This window comes from Lissotriton vulgaris, unplaced genomic scaffold (assembly GCF_964263255.1).
Source record: "Lissotriton vulgaris unplaced genomic scaffold, aLisVul1.2 SCAFFOLD_236, whole genome shotgun sequence".
Lineage (NCBI taxonomy): Eukaryota > Metazoa > Chordata > Amphibia > Caudata > Salamandridae > Lissotriton > Lissotriton vulgaris.
The window spans coordinates 1,772,067-1,792,105 of NW_028246389.1; positions in this window are offsets into that span (position 1 = coordinate 1,772,067).

Genomic DNA, 20,039 nt, shown 5'->3' on the forward strand with positions numbered 1-20,039 from the left:
TCTAAGTCCTTCTGTCGGCCCCCAGTTAGACCATTTACCTGTGTTATATCCAGAGCCAACGTATGTCAATCATTATCCTCTAGGCGGTCAAAAGCCTGGTATCTGTTATAAGTTGGAATTGCAAAACAGGGTCGGAACCTTTCTAGTGTTTTCGGTTTGTTTGAGGCGGGATTGTAATTACTACTTGTGTTATCATAGTGTTTGTGTCCTAACAGGTGCCTATAGAAGTACCTTAAGGGAAGGAGGGACGTGTTATACTCCCATTCTAGAGGTGGTGGGGCATTGGCAAGAGTGTTCCTGGCCCAATACGGGGATTTAAAGTTTATAATTATGCAGTCCCCCTCAAAATGTTTCCTGAGGGGGCCCACCCATCCCACCCTTTGTGTTAATATAATCTGGTTAGCCCCCTCTATGGGAAAATCACAGTTGTTAGTCAACCAGTGTAAGGTTTTGTTTTTTACTGTATCGTGATTTTCTACTAGATCTTTCCTTAGTTTGGGAACATTTACAAGTACTGCAACATAGGCCCCACATTCAGGCGGCAATTAATAAAAGCTGTTGTCTGTCTTGTGGTAACATTCATCGTCTCTTTATTACTATTCTTGGCATGATCAATGGTCGCTGGTCTTCCATTTAGATTTACATCAGGACCCTGGTCAGGTTGAATAGTTACACTTTTTCCAGTGGAAAGTGCAGTATTCTTTGGCTGTTCCCCCTGGCAATGGTGTTTGTTTTTCGGCTTTTTTAAAATGGTTTTGCTCGAGTTAAGTGCCATGAGGGGAGTATTACTGACTAACGCTCCAGTGGCATTATTGTTTTGCCATTATTCCCATTATGTGCAACTGAACTTAGTTTTTCCTGCTGGAGCCCCATACCAATTTTATCCAAATTGCTACTTAATTTGTGTACCTCCCTGGCCAAATTATCCACTTTTTCATGAAGGGGCCTAATCAGATCGATCAAATTAACATAGACAGCTTCTAGGTTGTTATTACCAAGGGGTATCTCTAGGTTTTGTTTTGATCTTGTACGAGTAGTGATCATATTCCCCGTTGTATAAGTTCTTTTGTCCCTTATTGACTTCGGATTCCCCTGACCTGGTGTTTTCTTTTTCCGACCCTTGGTTTTAATTGGGGGTGTCGGTGAGGGGAGGGAGCTGGTGTCCATAGCGGACAATCTAGGTGTATTGGAAATACTGAAATGGTTGTCGCCATTATTGAGTACTAGATCCATATCCATATTGGCTACGCTGGTGGAACTAGGTGCTCTACTAGTATTACCATGATCAACCAGCACAATGCTTGACCCCATAGAAAGGCTTCTTTCGGTGCATCAATTTGTTCCACGAGGACGCTAACAGCTTTTACCAAGTATGTATCAATTGTGTTACATGCATTTTCAAGTAAAGGTTTAGCACGTCTTCTTGCCATTGTCAATTATTTACCAACACTTGACCCAATCAAAAAGGATAAGGAAAGAAAGATGAATCTTTTAAGGAAGTATAATACTCTTCAGGGGCAAGTTTGCTTATAATCTAGTTTTAGCCCTTATAACATTTTATCAAAACAATTGATAACATTAAAAATAGGTAAGTCGGCAGATATAATAAAAAGGAGATAGTTCATGAATGAATCTCACTCAGACAGCATGCGAGTTAGAGGGGGGCCCAGCCCAACCCCCTCTGGCCTCTGACGACCTAAGACGGTCCCGCCCTTGTCCCGGATTTCTCCCGACACCGCCAGCACACGTCCCGCGACGTGGGAGGCGCCTCTCTCCTTTGAGCGCCTCCGGGCGCGAAAGTGGCCGGAAGTGGGTGTCGGTGTGGCTACAGAGAGACCTGGGAGCTGTAGTCTCCCCCCTCGGCAGCTGCGGGATGGTGCAGGCAGCGGAGGCAGGGGAGACCAACAGCAAGTGGGCCCAGGCGCAGGCAACAAATTTGGGGCAGGTAAATGATGGTCCCTTGCAGAGAGCAGCCCCTCAGTTCTACAAGCAAGACCCCCGCTCCACCGAAGGAGCCTCTCTCCTTTGAGCGCCTCCGGGCACGAAAGTGGGCAGAAGTGGGCGTCGGTGTGGCCGCAGGGAGACCTGGGTGCTGTAGTCTACCCCCTCGGCGGCCGCGCAATGATGCAGGCAGCGGGGCCAGGGGAGACCAACAGCAAGTGGGCCCAGGCGCAGGCAACAAATTTGGGGCAGGTAAATGATGGTCCCTTGCAGAGAGCAGCCCCGTAGTTCTACAAGCAAAACACAATGCATAATTGAAAATAATACAATTCATCAGATCAGGACCTAACATAACATCTTATTACACATTTACCACAGAGAACCCTAAAAAGTAGGGAGGACGAACAATGATAGACAGTATGCTTTGTCTTTTAGCTCAACAATTCCCTGGGGATAATTTTAGCAAAATTAGCCTGAATTCATATACTCTGTTTTGTATCTACAGGTCCAACTTGTCCTCGGGATAATGTATAGAAATGCATCAATGCGTTTTATTGGGCATCTGGGTATTCCATCTTTACCAAGACAGTCATTATGTTCACTTTTCTTTGTGGTATATTTGATTGTTATACCCTGAATGAGAGGGAGTTGATATTTTCACTTATTCTTGTACTTCTTTTGCAGACTCGAAGAATGGTTTATTAACTGGACCTCCTTCTTAAAGGTACTTGAATAATCCCCGTTTCCCACCTGCTGTATATTCTTGAACAGTTCAACTGGAACCCCAGATGTCTAGTTTTGTGTCCAAGGTGTCCGCATATGAGGTCCAAGGTAGAGGGTCTTTTAGTTCATACACCTCCTCACCTACCGGTGCGCTTACTCCGCTCTCTTATTAGCTCAGGGATCCCCCGTCCTTTTGGAAAATAGGGGTCCAGTTAATAAACCATTCTTCGAGTCTGCAAAAGAAGTACAATAATAAGTGCAAATATCAACTCCCTTTCATTCAGGGTATAACAATCAAATATACCACAAAGAAAAGTGAAAGTATTGATAAAGATGGAATAACCAGATACCCATCGAAATGCATCAACACATTTCTATACATTATCCTGAGGAAAAGTTGGACCTGTAGATCAAAAACTGAATATATGTGTCCAGGCTAATCTTGCTAAAATTATCCCCAGGGAATTTTTGACCTAAAAGACAAAGCATACTGTCTATCATTGTTCGTCCTCTCTACTTTTTAGGGTTCTCTGTGGTAAAAGTGTGATAAGATGTTATGTTATGTCCTGATCTGATGAATTGTATTATTTTTAATTATGCTGAAATTATGCATTGTGTTTTATTATAGATGTTTTTATAATATTTGTGTTTTAATAAATTTACATATACTAAGGAAATAAATTGACTTGTTTGCACTGCATGTTGTAGTAGTATCATTGTTTGAGTGTTTCAGGCACTTTGAGTGAGATCTTTTTTTAGTTTATATATGTGTTTTATATGAATTAAGAATTCCACTATTGATAGGGTGTTCTTGTTAATTGAGTGAATCAAGGAATATTTTGTTTTTTGTACTGTTCCCATGAGGCACAGGGTCAAGACTGATTTGCATACAGCTCGGTTTGAACTGGGGTGGCAAAGAGAGCTAAAGAGCGAAGATGGATTCAACCCAGATCTGTGACTGGGGTTGAGTGTCTGAAAAGTTTGAGCGCTCGGTCTATTCTCATTGTGTTTGCTTGGTTCGCCCTAAGTTGGTAGGGTATGCCCAGGCGTGGGTCCTTTGCTCACTTTGCCACTGCATTCAAGCTATCCTGGCTGATGAGGGGTGTTACCCCGAACCGGTCACAGGATGCTTGTTTCCAGTCCAGGGAAGACCTGGCTTCGCAGTTCGGGCTGGACTTTTCCCATGAGGGACAGGGTCAAGACTGATTTGCATATAGTTGGGTTTGAACTGGGGTGGCAAAGTGAGCTAAGTAACAATGATGGATTCAACCCAGATCTGTGACTGAGGGCGAGTGTCTGAAAAGTTTCAGCGCTCCCTTCATCATCTCCTTGTGTTTGTTTAATATAAGCTTTTTGACGGGGTAAAATAAAATCTCCTTTTTAAATATTAATAATTCCCCCTAAGTTTATGTCGTAGCCCACAAGGTAGGGTGCCTGGTATTTAAAGGTGGGGCATGTAGAAATGTAACATTGGAATATCCCAACAGTGACAAGCCCCCAAAAGCTATTTTCAGTATGACAAGTTCTGGCTGTCCTATGAGCAAAACTAGAGTGCTGATTAAAATATAAATTTAGCTTACTCGAGTTTGGAGCATGCTAGAAAAATGGTTAAACCACCATTTTTCATGTTTACTAAAAGTCAAATTCTATGGCTAAGTTAGATGTTTAATAAATATTTAGGAAAAGTAACTCTTCGAAAGTTACTATTTCCATGCTCGAGGCTCATGGAGGCTAATATGCATTCACCTGTTTGAAGAGGCCCGTGTCAGAGCTTGACTTTGATGAAGATCTCCGCAACAGCTCATGCTTGGTGACAGAATGGGCTGGGTGAGGGATATGTGATACATATAAGCTCAGGAAGTAGAGCTGGGAAATTCCAGTAATGTCATTAACTTGAAAGGAACAGTGGTGAGGCCAGCCCATTCATAGTTTATTTCAAGGAGAGACCTGGGGGGGGGGGTCTTTGATTGTAAACCACATGGTACTCAACCTAGTTGCCACTTAGTGGGAGGGATTGCTGGCCCCAGAACCAATTTGGGGTTGCTTAGATGGAGAGAACTGTTTATTTCCACAAACACACCCTAAGTAGCACACAAACCCCCTCCAAGGGAAGAAGGCCTGCACCATCTCCAATTTCCCTTAGGGTAGTGCACTCTAGGATAGTTTGCAGTAAGGCAAATTGGATGTGCTGTAAAAGGGGGTACAGTTGCCCCTGTGAACGTGTTCTCCATTGGTTATGGTGTGTCCAGGAGACACTCCCATCCACTGGCTACAGAACTGTGCAAAAGTTGACCTCCTCACTAGCTCTTAAGAACACTTTCTGTAAATGTGGGAGAGCCGCAGATGGACTTCTTCTGCTGTTTAAGACTTGTGAGGAGGCCCAAAGGGTTGAACCTGCTCTCACTTGTACATAGACAAGGAATGGGACTTAAAGGTGTAGTGGCTATATGGCACAACATGCTGCAAGAGGTCTTTTTCCTGAAGTGCCTGCCTGACCAGTCAGAACTGGACCTTGACAGGACCTTGCAGGAGTAAGTTGTGACCACTGGACTTTGTTGCAGTAAGCTATGACCCTCAAGTGCTGTCCCTGAATTCCGAGGATCCTTTAGCTCTTTCCACCTGGACTTCTCAAGCAATCTCTAAAGAATTGGAATGGAGAACAGTTTTGGACTTTGAGCCCTCCAAGCGACCAGCACCAACTAACCAAGTCAATCCAATTGAGGCACAACATCAGCAGGTGAAGATTTTAAATTGGTCACACTCAGAGATTTTGCCGCTCAATAAACCTGTTCAGCATACCTTCGCTACAAGCCTCTCCAACTTCAGTGCAGACTTTATAGGTACAGTCTGAAGCCTTGCCCTGCTGGAGAATTCTGAGCTCCAAATAAGTGACTCATTTCAATTGAAGAAATCTTAGCTGCACGGAGGCACACAAAGTAGCCGGTCCACAAAAGAACTACTATGGATGCAAAATCGGAACTTTTCCTTCTCAGAAATTTTCCAGCGAATCACCAACAGCTTCAGTCGGACCTTATACAATGGATATCCAGCTTTGAGGGGACTTTTTTGAAAACAGTCTGCAACTTTGCCCCACTGACTGGAGGAATTTGTTTTCCATTTCAGAGATTAAGTCAAAAGATAATATTTGACTGGGTTGAGCCTGCTTAGTGTATCCTGCCGATGTTCCATCAAGGTCGGCTTGAAATCACGCCTTGGTCCCAGTCACATGCTAATAGTACTTTCTATTAGTGCTTTGGATCCTAAATATTTTAAAATTCATATCTCAGTTCCCCTTATTGGATTTTTGTCCTGTTGGTGTTCTTTCGTTTATTTAATATTTCTCTAATGTTATAAATTGGAGAGGAATTTGTATTGTGTTGTATTTTTGACTTTTCAATTGTTTACTATTATTATTATTATTATTATTATTATTATTATGAATAATTCTTATATAGCGCATAGGTACCTGTGAGGTTTCCCAGCGCTAGGGGACAGACATCAGAAAGCTAAGAGCGTGACCTAAAATAGCCAGGTTTTTAACTTTTTGCGAAAGGAGATCAGGGAGTTACAGCCTCTAATCAACTCAGGAAGTGTGTTCCACAACTTTGGGCCCAGAAAAGAGAATATGCAACTGCCTATTCGAGAACGTCTGAATTAAGGCACTGAAAAAAGAGACTTATTACTAGAGGACAATATGTGGGAAGGAAGATAAGGCATGGCCATTTTTTAAAGAAATTGAGGGCCAGAGGGAGACCTGATTTTATACAAAAAGCAGAGAGCCTGGAAGCTGATGCACTTGTCCGCTGTAAGCCAGTGGAGGTCCAGGGGAAGACCAGACACTGAAGAGTGTGTAGGTAGCCGGAATAGCAGCCTAGCTGCAGTGTTTTAAACAATCTGAAGATGTCTAATTGCTGAATTATCAGCACCCAGATAGAGGATGTTGCCTTAGATCACTCTAGAAAGAATCACGGCCTGAACCACAAGTTTTTAGGCGGAGAAGGGGGGCATCCTTAGAATAATTTTGAGCCAATTAATTATGGCGAACCAGGAGTATGTTATCTTGGCTACTTGTGGCGACATAGACAGGGTGGAGTCTAGTCAGACGCCCAGACTTTTCACCTTCTTGGTGGGTTTGGGGAGTATACCCAGAATGGAGGGCCAGTGCTGGGGACCCCAAAGCTGGGGGGTTTTACCCAGTATTAGCAGCAATTGTTTAGGTCTTTCTAAATGCTTTGCATATTTGTGCCAGGTTAGTGACTTTATTAATTGAGATGAACTACAATATTATATGATTTTGGATACTTAAGGCGCCATAGCCTCAGCGGATCATATCTGACTTCCGACCACACTGTAAAGCATCCCTGCTAACACAGACAGGACGTCCAGACTGTCCTCATTCCAAATTAATTTGGGTATGCCATAGCTTGTTTTCTCGCCCATGTTGTTCAATCACCTTCCCGACAGTATCGGTAATCATTTCCGCCTTCTTTTCAGTGCCTCACGCCTTGTGCACAAGGAGTAGCACAACCTGGGCTTAGCAGCCCCTTCAGAACAAAAATGTTCGCCTACGCCCTCCAACCTCGCTAACTTGCTAAATGAGGTATATGAACACTCTTATATCACTACCTAACCGTCTCCTTTCAGTTTTCACCGACGGCCGGCTGCCATTCACTCACTTCACGGCCAGCGCTCAAAGCTTCCCATTGGCATATCTAGCCATTGGTTAGACTAGCTCCCTCCACACAATCACGGAGGACTCAGCTTATAAATTCCACCACACACTGAATAATCGAGCTGATTATGCCCAAATTTCACTTTCACTTTAGAAAACCTCACCATTCCATATACTAAGAAATAGAAGCAAGTAGGCACCAATGTCACTATTACTTTCCAAATCCTTACAGGCACTTAATCACTGTGAATCCGAATGTCGTTTACTGCGGCTTTGCTGTTCTCTTGATACTTATTACATATTGCTTTTGTATTCCCCTGTTTTCCCTCAACAGGCGTAATTATTGTTTAACCAGGCAAATATAATGTTAAGTCCTGATGATGCTCCCAATTTAATTTAATCTGAGCACGGGATCGAAACGTCGACTGCTTTTAGTAGTCATACTGTTGATTATTGGATATTATTAATTTTTGTATGTACTACTCTGGGAAATTCTGTCTATGTTGATTCCAATACAGTGCCCAGACTGCTCACCCCTTTTACCTGAAGCACTCTTTCCTCCTTTCCTCTCTATTTTCTTATCTCCCAGTACGGTACAGGACTGTGCCTTACTGCAAGAAAATGTTTTTTGCTGAATGTATTTAACTTGAAATTCCTGAATTGGTTTATAATAAATTCCCTGCCCGGCTGGGCAAAGGAAAAAATATATAGTAGCCTATTGTGGTCTATATGATATTAGTTTGTCACTGCACTTTTGCTGAGGACCTTTGTTTTTCTTAGTAACTGATACCCATGGTCCACAGCTAACAATTGGGTCCCCCTTGTTTACCTATAAAGTTGGATACTTATGTAGCACATTATGCTACAATAAAACACCTTGAATGCGCAGCTGGAGCGATGATAGGAGAAGAATAGAAGCTACAGAACCAAGGATCATACGAGAAAAACTAGTTGGGACAAATTAGGGAAAGTGTAAGATCCTTGTGGGTTGAGTTGTCATTCCACAACTCTACAGTCCACACGCACCTATAGATAGTGCTTTGCAGATATCTGGCCATAGTCTTCTGCCCAGTGCGTAATTAGTAAAATAATATATGCAAGGGCCCTGAGCAGGAGGCCACTGCAGCTTGCACCACCCATCGCTCCTGCCGTAGCTGACAATGACGGTACCAAAACAACTATTAACCATCATCCTCACCTGCAAGAGTGACGTCTCAGATTATTCCAGGACCCCAAAGCTAAAGGAATGGATGGGGAGGCAGGTATCAGGTATTCTTTTTAATGTATATTGTATTCATAACCAACCGTTGATCTCCTCATCCATATATAAAATGAGCGGCGCCACCATGTGGCAGACTGTCATAAGAGTGGTGTTGACAAATAAGTATATCTTAATCAATGGGGAGGGAAAAAGAAGCTCTGATCCATTCAGCTTCCAGTGGTTAGTACAAAAATCAGAGAGGGGGAATAGATTACTTGTCCTGTATACCAGGGTCTTTGCTCGTCTGGGAAACTTTGTAAAAACACTCATATACGTACACAGGCGTTGGGCGGTATATCTTGAAAAATAAGTGCCAGTGCGGAGCACTGGAAGAGAATTAAGTGCCGGTGCAGAGCACAGGAAACCACAGGCTCAAATTAAGCACCGCTTCTGACCATCACGTAGGGAGGGAGCAGGAGAACTAAGATGAGGAGTCTGGGACAGAGAGGGCAGAGAGAACAGGAGCGAGAAAGATGCAGTCGAGATTTTAAGAGTGTCAGTGAGAAGAATATATAAATTTTTTCACCCAAAAAACGAAAACACACTGGATTAAAATGCATTATTGTAGCAAATTGAAGCAGACAAAAATCATTGAAATTCACAGGTTATGGTTAGGACTAAAATCCATAACTGGCACAACAGCCACGTAAACTAAACTCACATATCCCATCACCAATATAGATAAAACACAATTGTTGACAACTAAAATATGTTTTGGGTTTCAAAAAACACATATTGATACAGTAGTTCCCAGCACTAATGAAAATTAGTTTGTGCAGCTATGTTCCTTTTGAAAGAGCAAAATGCTGTCACTCACAATAAATTTAGCAAAAGGCTGAGTGTGCTGGCCCATTGACCCATGCTGTAAACTGTATTGGGTGGAAGAAATATGTGAATGTCAAACCAACAGACTAATAGACGAAGATGACTGGGTAAAAGCCCCTCATTTAATTAAGTATAATATACACATAACTTTAGTTTAACCACTGTGGCATACTATCTTGTAGGCAGGTGGTAATTCCTGCTTCACAGCACCCGACACTGTTTTGAACTCTATTTTTTATTTTTTTTATTTGCTATAACAAAGTTTGATACATGATGTAGCTCCTGTTTTTTTCCTTATCAAAAATGTATCCATAAGATTGGTTCTCTATGAGTAGCTGATGTCTCCCTGATTTGCAATTTTTAAACATGCTTCTGCACGTAGACAATTAGGTTTGTGGAGGTAAAGCACGTCTAATAGATATTTCGAAATAATACATCCATGTGGAATATTTTAGGGAGAGTCCCAATGGCCTCTTCCATTAAAACCTACTTGATGAAATACCGCGTCTAAGCGGCCCTTTTATATGTAACACGCACTTGCACTTTCATCTGCACTTTACTATCACTTTATCTCGTCACTTCTGAGAGGGGCCCCTTTACTCCAACATTTATGTCCACTTTAGCTCATACCTTAGTAGCACTCCATTCTGACGCTTCGGAATTGCAAAACAGCTGTACTCGGTGAATCATTTTTGGCAGCTACGGATACAGTATGAACATTCTTAGCCTATGCCCTTTATGAGCAGATGTATATTAATTTGTATTAATTGAATGATCCTGGTGTTTTAAAGCTTTACAGGTTTATATTATTTGTGGTATGTGTTTCTTCTAGGATATTTTAAGTAAGATCTTACCAAATAGCTTTATGCCGAAGAGTCTAAATATAGAACTATTCTACTATATCACTTTAGTAAAATCAAAAGGACTTGGTTAACACCAGACCTAAAAATTTGGCAGTTTAAGTAGGGAACCATGAGATTAGCAGGGCAGTAGACATGCTAATTGATGGTGGAGCTTCTTCTCTGCTAAATTCTCAATGAGCCCACTTTCTGTGGTGTATATTCTTATGCAGAAGCATTTCAAGATTAACATGCATAAGAGGTAAAGCAAAAACTTTACGGCTTTTACAAATTCGCAAAATGTTCTATAGAACTTTGAAGAAAATTATATAGAACTTTGGAAAGGTTGCAAAAAATAAAATGTTGCTCCTTTTTACACCCATAATCCACAGTGTATGGTGTCTCTTCGCACATTAAATTTTTCAACATAGAAAATAATCTGCACATAAAAAACAGTCCACACTGAGAGAAACCACCCATTCTCACATTTATGGAGAGCAGTTTGGGGGCAATGACTATCTTAGTTTATTAAGCACATGGCCAGATGTAGGAAACATAGGTATTTGGTAACCAGTCGCAGACTGGTTACTGACTGTTAGAAATTGTGGTCTCTAGTTGGCAATGGTCAGCACCTTTCTCCAAATAGGGACCCTTCTTTCTAGTCAGGATAAGGTGGATACACTACTGAAATAACCCCTGCTCACCCCCCCCGGGTAGCTTTGCACGAGCAGTCAGTCAAATCTCAGACGCAGTGTGTGAAGCATTTGCACATAACAGATAGTAATACAGTGTAAATACTACAAAAGGACACCATACCAGTTTTAGACAACTAACCAATACTTAACTGTGCAAGCAAGACCAAAACAATAAAAAGCCAACATACAGTAATCCAAAATATGCACTTAGCAAAAATGGCTTTAAAATGCAGTTCCTTGAAGTCAGTAGCTTCGTCTGGGGCCACTGCGGTGCTGAAAACAACAGAATCCAACAAATCCGGCCGACCGCATCGATGCGGCCCGGTGTTAGTGTCAGCAGACTCATAATCAGTACCTTAGGTTGAGACTGATTATGGTGGTATGGGCCGGTCATGGCAACCGTAACGGTTGCAATGTGAAGCGTAGAGGTGCGGTGTGCAGTGCCCTCAAGTCGCGGTGCAGTCAGCGGCTCAGTGATGGTCATCCAGCGGCATCAGTGAGACCAGGGCTGCAGTGCAGAGTGAGGTGGTGCTCGTGGCGGGACTGACGGGTCATGGTGAAAGCGACAGTGCCGGTTGACTGCGATGTGGGACAGGGCGGTGCATTGTGTGACTTACGAGTGGGCCCTCAAACCACAGTGCGGTCACGAGTGTCGAGGTCATCGGGCAGCATCATCGTCAGTGAGATGAGGACGGAGGAGTGAAGCGAGGCAGTGTGGAGTGCATTTCCCACAGGTCACGGTGCAAGCAGCGGATCGGTGGCAGCAGCTGTTGTCATCGTCGGTTAGACCAGGGGTTCGGTTTGAAGGGCAGTGGTGCCCTCTGCTGTGAATTCAGCATTCGGAGCCCAGAGCAGTGTTGGTGATGGTATTGGCTGCTTTTCCCTTCTGTGGCAACTGAAACCCATGGATCCAGAGGCAGTACCCAGAGGTAAGTAAATTCTTTATTGTCCCTGAGACTTCGTGGACATGAGGCAATGTCTATTTCAAGCCCTTGGAGATACTCCTTAATAACAAAAGAAGGTGCCAGTACTGATAATAATTCAAAATTGACTTATCTAAAAAATGTATACCTTATACACATTTGAAAGCTCATTAGTAGCGTTTATTAAAAAAAAAATTAAATTATCTTATAACCAAAAGATTTTTTCATACACAATTAAATTACAGAAAAAACAACACAACAAGTCACATAGAAATGATTTGGGGGACAAGGAAACTAATAAATACTCATACAATCAATCTTACATACAATTCTCATTTCACATACTTCACACACTTAAACAACAAATTCCATACATACACCGCAAAATAGGCATGAGCCTATGGGGTAGCACACGGTCTGCCAATCACAAGATCAAAAACAATGTTTTCTGTTCGACAGATAATGAATATCTTTCAATACACCATTTCAAACATATAATTCTCTTTTACATATATATTCAATGTGGCAAAGACCAACTCTTAGCAACATAAAATATTTTGGCAGCACCGGCAGTCTACGCGTTTCGAATCCCTGTAGTCGTTGGGACTCTCATCAGGACCATAGATATCTGGAAAAATAAAAAGAACACAAATGGTATCCTATTCTCTAAAAAGAACCAAGTGCAAACCACTATTCTCCAGCTCCAGCTTACCAATCTCATGTACACCATAAGGTGTAGTTATTCGTGTCTTTAGTCCCCGAAAGTACTTTGAATACGAGGAGAGAAAAAACAAAATGAAGATCTAAAGTACCGGGACTATCGATAATCCATTCATTAATCCAATGACATTCACAACACCATACATAAGTCTTACCTACAATGACCTTATCGACTATGTTCCCCACGAGAGGGTTTGGGGTTTTATGATCTGCTGGGGACGCTTTGGAGGCTGAACTTTTGCCGGGACCATACCTGTGTTGCTGACCGTTACTCTCTTGACTGCTGGGGGTCCTGTTGTCCTTGTGGGTGAGCTACACTGCCAGATGCGCCTCCTGTCACCCGCGGACCGCGCGCTGCCCAACTACAACATCCAGTGGGCAGCGCAGTCTCGCGTGAGGTGCTCAGCAGTAGTCCCACCCCACAGGGACCTTTAAATTCAGCGCGGGCTAACGCGCCACGGGACGCTTTGGAGGCTGAACTTTTGCCGGGACCATACCTGTGTTGCTGGCCGTTACTCTCTTGACTGCTGGGGGTCCTGTTGTCCTTGTGGGTGAGCTACACTGGCAGACCCGCCTCCTGTCACCCGCGAACCGCGCGCTGCCCAACTACAACATCCAGTGGGCAGCGTGGTCTCGCGTGAGGTGCTCGGCAGTAGGCCTGCCCCCCAGGGACCTTTAAATCCAGCACGGGCTAACGCGCCGTGGGACGCTTTGGGCGAAGCCCGGGCCAAGGGCGGGCCCGTCCGCGCCCGTCGCAGCCCGGAGGAGGCTGGGCTGGGCCCGGTCTTTTGCTTTTTTTTTTTTGTTCTTGATAAAAGGGCATTTGATGATTGTGATTTTCAGTGTGTCGATTGACCCTTTTCTGAAAGTTAACCTACTTTAAGATAGATTATGGGTAAAAGAAAATTGGTAAGCCCCAAAGGCCCAAAGGGCAAAGTAGACACCCAACACATCATCTTGGATTATCTAACGGGTGCCGTAGGCATCTTAGACAAACAGATCATGTCCGTTGAGGAGTCAATTGAAGGGGTATCCTCTAGACTTAGTCAAGAGTCTTTTAGCCATGCAGTAACTTATCAATCAACTTCAGGGGAAAAGAACTCAAATCCATCAGATGGATGTATTCAGCACAACTCTGACGAACTAGGGGCCCCATTAGGATGGCGGGCGGGCTTTGCCCGCCCGCCATCCTATCGGAAATCGGGACCGCCCTAAGGGCGGGGGTCCCGCACGCACCATTAGGATGTGCCCGCCACTGTGGCGGGCACATCCTGTATTTTTAGTATTGTGGCGGGCGGAGCTCTGTGCTCCGCCCGCCACAATACTAAAAATGCTTTGCAGCATTTACATAATCAAAGTGGTAGTCCCACATTTTTTGCTGCTTCGAGCACTATTGTTAGAATAGGGGACCAATGATCAAGATTAAATTAAAAAAGGTCCACAGGTACCCCATCAGGCCCAGGTGCTTTCCCTGATTTGGAGGCTTTTAATGCGTTTAGTACCTCCGTATGAGTAAAAGTTAACTGGAAAGGGTAAACCAATTCTGGTGGAATTTGTTCCTTCCTCGCATACTCAGCTTTCTCTATATTCGCTTCTGAGTCCTTACTAAATATTTTTGAGACGTGGATGACCCACGTCTGGGCATCTATTGCTACATCTAATTTTGGGGTATTGTTACCTTGGGGTAGGAAAGGGGATTTAATCACTTTCCAGAAAGTGGAACTATCTTCCATTATACAGCTACTATGTAGCTGATTCCACAAGTCATCCCTGATCTCTTTTTTTCAATTTTTTAAGGCCGTAGTAATCTCTTTTCTGTCCCGGTTACGTTTACATAGTGCAACTTTTAATAAGGAATACGTTTTGGTGCACTCATGATTAAACCATCCTTTTTTCAGATTTCTATTATTTGGACATTTACGGCGTAGTTCTTTTTCTATTATTTTGGTGATATTTTTATAGCTGCACAAGATTTGTTCGGGAATGGATTTGGGGTCAAGACAGGTTTCGATTAAGGGCAGAGAACGTTTGACTATTTTGGCCATTGTTAGTTCTTGATCTATTTTTGCCCATTTTAATGTATAGCCATTAAGTTTGTCCAGCTTCAAGGTCGCTTGGTCCAAAAGGCTTAGGCAGATGGGCTCCTCCGTTGTAATAGGAATACTTATGATTACACTAATGGGAGAATGGTCACTAATTACATTGTTAACAGTATCAAACTTCTGAATTGTCGGTGCTAAACTATACGAGGCATCCCTTTCAACTTTCGAGATGACTGTCCATTTCAAATCATTTATTTTATGTGCCTTCTTTTTCCAATGGTTTACAAGTGGGGCAGTTTCGACATTTGTTCTTATTCGCGAATTATGCTGGGAAATTCTCTGTCGAATTTCTTGATTAGTTTTACCAATATACAGTAGCCCACAGGGACATGTGACCCCATAAACTACGTATTTGGATTTGCAGTTGCCGAAAGAAACGTGTTTCCAGGAGATTCCATGGTGTTGAAATAAAGAACCTTCAACTGTCAGGTCACAGCAGACACATGTCCCACATTTATGATGACCTACTATGGGCGACAATACCATCATTTGCCTCAAAGTCAGTTTTGGAGTTGGTTGAATTGCTGATCTAACAACATGGTTTGCAATGCTACTTTCTTTTTTGAAAGCAAAAAGTGGTTGTGATGAAAATCGTATAACGAGATTTTTTATTAGGTGCCAATTTTGGGTAATAACCCTTTTCAACTTCCAAGAGATATTCTCTTGGTGTCCAGCGTGCCCGCTTAAATGTGGAAATGCATATTTTAGTAAAGATGATTTTTTGGTTCTGTGTTTGGAAATACCACTTTTAGAAAGGAGGTATTTTCTAGCTTAGCCATCCTGTTTGCCTCTGCTGGGTTGTGGATTGACAGCCTGGCTTTGGAGTGACAGGGGCTGGGGATGTGCATTCTCTTCAGACAGCCACTGGGGGGTTGAGGTGTGTTCTGCCTTTCCTGGATGAGTCAGAGCTAGTCTGAATAGACCTGGGCTGCATTTAGAGTGGTGGGAGGAGATTTCCTTGCACCCGAATGGGCCTGGTCTGCCTTGGAAAATTATGTCTAAAATGTGACAGAATGTATGATTATTGTCTCTAGCAAGTCTACCTTTAACAAACCCTGTTTGAGAACCACGAATAAGATTAGGAATATGGCCCTCTGGTTTTGTTGCTAAAATCTTAGAAGTTTTTTTGATCATAGTGATCCTTACCCTCTTTTGGTATGACTACAATAGTAGCTTCGGCAGCCGTACCCGAAACTTGCCAGATAAGACATAGTGATCAAAAGTATACAATGCAATGGGATACCCATCTGCTCCAGGAGGTTTCCCAGAACGAATAGCCTTAATAGCCTGAATAATCTCTTCAATTTCAATAGGTTTACCTAACTCAAGTGTGTCATCGTCCGAAATTGTTACAAATGAAAGGGAATTATGGAATTGTTGGCAATTAAGCTTAAAGCCCTGCTTTTGGGGGGTATATCGTTTTTCATAGAAATCTCTAAAGATCTCAAGAATTTCTTGTGTATGAAATTTTGTCAAACCTTTTCTATCAATAATATGGGCAATGTGTGTGTTATTAGTATTCTTAAATTTAAGAGTAGTGACTAGCAATTTACCAACTCTATTCCGTAGCAATAATTGACAAGACTTCTGAGCTTGCACTCCAAGATCAGCTCTTTTGGTTAGTAAAGAATTAAAGAATATTTCTAAATATTTAATGTTCTGCAAAAACGATTTGTCACTAGTATGTCTGTACAATTCCTCTTTTTTTATATAATTCCTCAAAGATTGTGGAGATCTTCTCATATCACCACTTCTTTTGGACATTTTCTTAATAATATGACCTCTTATAGTACATTTAAACGCACCCCATAATATTCTCAGAGAGTCCACTGATGACTCATTATCTTTGAAGAAACCCACAATTTGATCATTAAGGGGTAGATGTATCATCACCTTCATTTGCAATTCTCAAATAGCGATTTTTTAGAAATCGCTATTTGAGAATTGCAATTTGGGATGTATGTAGAAAATCGCAATTTGTTAGCGATTTCTTAAAATTCCTTAATTGCGATTAGCAAATTGCTAATCACAATTAAGGAATCATTTCCCATTCATTTCTATGGGCCAGGAGGCCCATAGGAAGGAATGGGAAGTTATTCTCAATTTGTGATTCGCAATTTGCTAATCGCAAATTGAGAATAATTTCAAGGGTGCAAGGGTGTCTTAAGGACACCCTGCTGCACCCCTGAAATTTACATGTGTGCGCATATGGCGCACATACATGCCCTAAGGACATGTATGAGCGCCACATGGCACCTTTACAAATGCCAAAAAGTGCATTTGTAAAAGAATTTGCAAATTACCACCAACTACAAGTTGGTGGTAATTTGCGATTTTTTTAGTGTGAAATCGCAAAACCTTAATGCTTCTTACATAGCATTTAAGGAATCCCTTTTTGCGATTCCTTAAGTGCTTGCGCAAAATTAAGGAATCACACATTTTGCGATTCCTTAATTTTGCGATGCGATTTTTTTCATACATTGCATTTGCCAATTTTTTTGTCGCAAACGCAGCTTTTTTAAGAATTGCAGCGTTTGCGACAAAAAAAACGGATGATACATCTGCCCCTAAGTTCGTTGACTTCAGAATTATCCTCTAAGATTTCAGTATTCAGGCGCCAATTAAGAGATCCTTTTTGATCATTAAGGCTAAGGATAGATAGCGAGACTGCCGCATGATCAGAGACAACTATTGTATGAATCATGACATTTGTTGTATGTTTTGAAAAGGGAAGTGTCAACGAGAAGATAGTCAATATGAGAAAAACTAGAGTGGGGGGAAGAGAAAAAGGTGAAATTGCTACCCGTTGGATTGTGTAGTTGGATTGTGTAGTCTCCAAGCATCCAGAAGATAATGTGATGAACACATATTAAGCAATTGCTTATGTGCTCTAGGAGGTTGAAATTTAAAAGCAGAGTGTCTATCCAGAATAGGATCAAGAGGAAGATTAAAGTCTCCTCCAACAATTGTTTTGGAATTCTGTTAGATATCAACAAGTTTTTTATTTATAGCACACCAAAAGTTCAGATCATCAATGTTTGGAGGATATAAACTCATAATATAAAGGTCATCAGAACCATTAGTCAGACGAGTAAGTAACCATCTCCAGTTGGCTTCATGTTCAGCTGCAATTATAGATAAACCAGATTTTTTTAGAGATAACAACCCCATTTTTCTTACCAGAGGCTTCAGAGCATTTAATATCTGCCACCCAGTCTCTTTTCACAAGAAGGGCTTCTTTAAAGCCTATTTTAGTCTCTTGGAGTAGTACTACATCACCAGACAAACTCCTACAATAGTCTAGAATCTTGGTTTTCCTAACCGGATGATTCAAACCCTTAACATTAAGGGAAATTACATTTATTGATGATCAAGAAGGAGGTGCACCCAAAAAATTAATTGCAGTCCATAGTGATTTCTTCGAAATGTTCTTTTATTATAGATCACAAAAAACCAGCCAACGCGTTTCGTTCCCAAACATGAAATTGTGGAACTTCATTAGAGCTTAATGAAGTAAAGTGCTAATGAGCCGATTAAGATAAATCATAAAAGTTGAATTTACGTGTTCCTCTAGCTGAATGCTTCTGATTTGACAGTTTGACACCTTGATAAGTGCCAGGACTCTTCTCCTGCAGTTTGGTAGAGTTTTTGGAAAAAGAAAATTACATTTATATCTGGCATTCATATGCATGACTTATAAGAAGCAGTAAACTCCTAGGAAAGAGCACAATAGTAGCCTAAAAATATATGACAGATCGAAGCAGTTAGGCAGATGTCCCATCACGAAGGTGTGAAAAAGGGAAGAGAAGAAAGAACAGGAAAACATCAAGAAGGTTCAGATGCACTCTAAAAAGATCCAGAGCAACAACCAAACCAAGTCCCACCAGGGGATGTTTGTAAGAGAGATGTTGCATGGGGAATCAACATGGATTAGCAGCGACAACAACTACTGTCACCAGAACAGACAACTTCAATAAGGAAAAGCAGTGGAATCAGGGAAGCCACTGAACAAAAGAAACATCATAAATAAATGACCAGTGGATTACATAAACATATCAGGTATGTATCAAGGATATGCCAACAACCAATTTGATAAATAGGAAGTAAAGAACACAAATATAAAAAGTTGACCTTACCTAAATAGATCATTTAAAATAAATTTAACATATATAGTTCAATTATATGAACCCCATACATCTATAAACATAAGATTTAGCATTATATTTCAGGGTCATTACAAACTAACTATATGGTGTACAAACAATGCATAACCGAGCATCATAAGCCCTAAAGTAATATGACATAATGATCTAACATCTCAGTGTGGAAGCAAAAAGAAGTAAATATATATCAAATTTTATAGAAAAGTTTCAATATTGTTCCCAACATTGGAAGTAGTGCACAGTAGATGCATATCATCCTTAGGCCCCTCTATATTCAACAGAATAAGTCATAAATGGTAAATAGGTAATACATGTATATATAGAGGCTAACTACATATAACAAGCATTTGCAATCCAATAGATCTCGCACTAGGAAAGTTTGATCTTTTGGTATTCTAAATGATCTTTTTTTTATTTTTGTTTTTTAATTGTGAAAATATAGAAATTAATAGCTTTGTCTTTTACAATGCCAATAGTTTTAATTTTTTCAAATGTGACACCTTTTGCAATTGTAATACAATATGTGTTGTTTGTACGTGACTTAGATGTATTGATATTACAAATAACAATGGCTTCTAATGAAATGTAATAACTAATTTTTAAATAAAAGTTATTGTAATGTATAATGGCAATTGGTAAAACTTTTGCAAATAACTTGTGTGAAGAATATGTTTAGTGTATTTTATTGTCACGAAAATCCAAGAACATAATGGAAATATTAACACTTTTTTGACATTTGTAATAAAGTTTGCAACATTGAGAGAACATATTTGAACCAGTTGTTGTCGGATTGTTGCACAGATTTTTGCTGTGGTGTCACGGAGTGATGTTATGGTGGGGCCAAGTGATGCTGTGGTGTTCAGTGATGCTGTTGTAGGGCATAGTGATGTTGTGGTGCCCCTTAGTGATGCTGGTGTGCCCCTGAGTGTTGCTGTGCGATAGATAGATAGAGTGAGTGCGATAGATAGCTAACGGGTGGGCAATAGATTTCTAGAGTGAGGGCGATAGATTTATAGAGTGAGGGTGATAGATTTATAGTGTGAGGGTGATAGATAGAGTGAGGGCGATAAAGTGAGGGCGATAGATAGATTTAGGGCGATAGATAGTGTGAGGGCGATAGAGTGAGTGCGATAGATAGAGTGAGTGCAATAGATAGAGTGAGGGCGATAGATAGA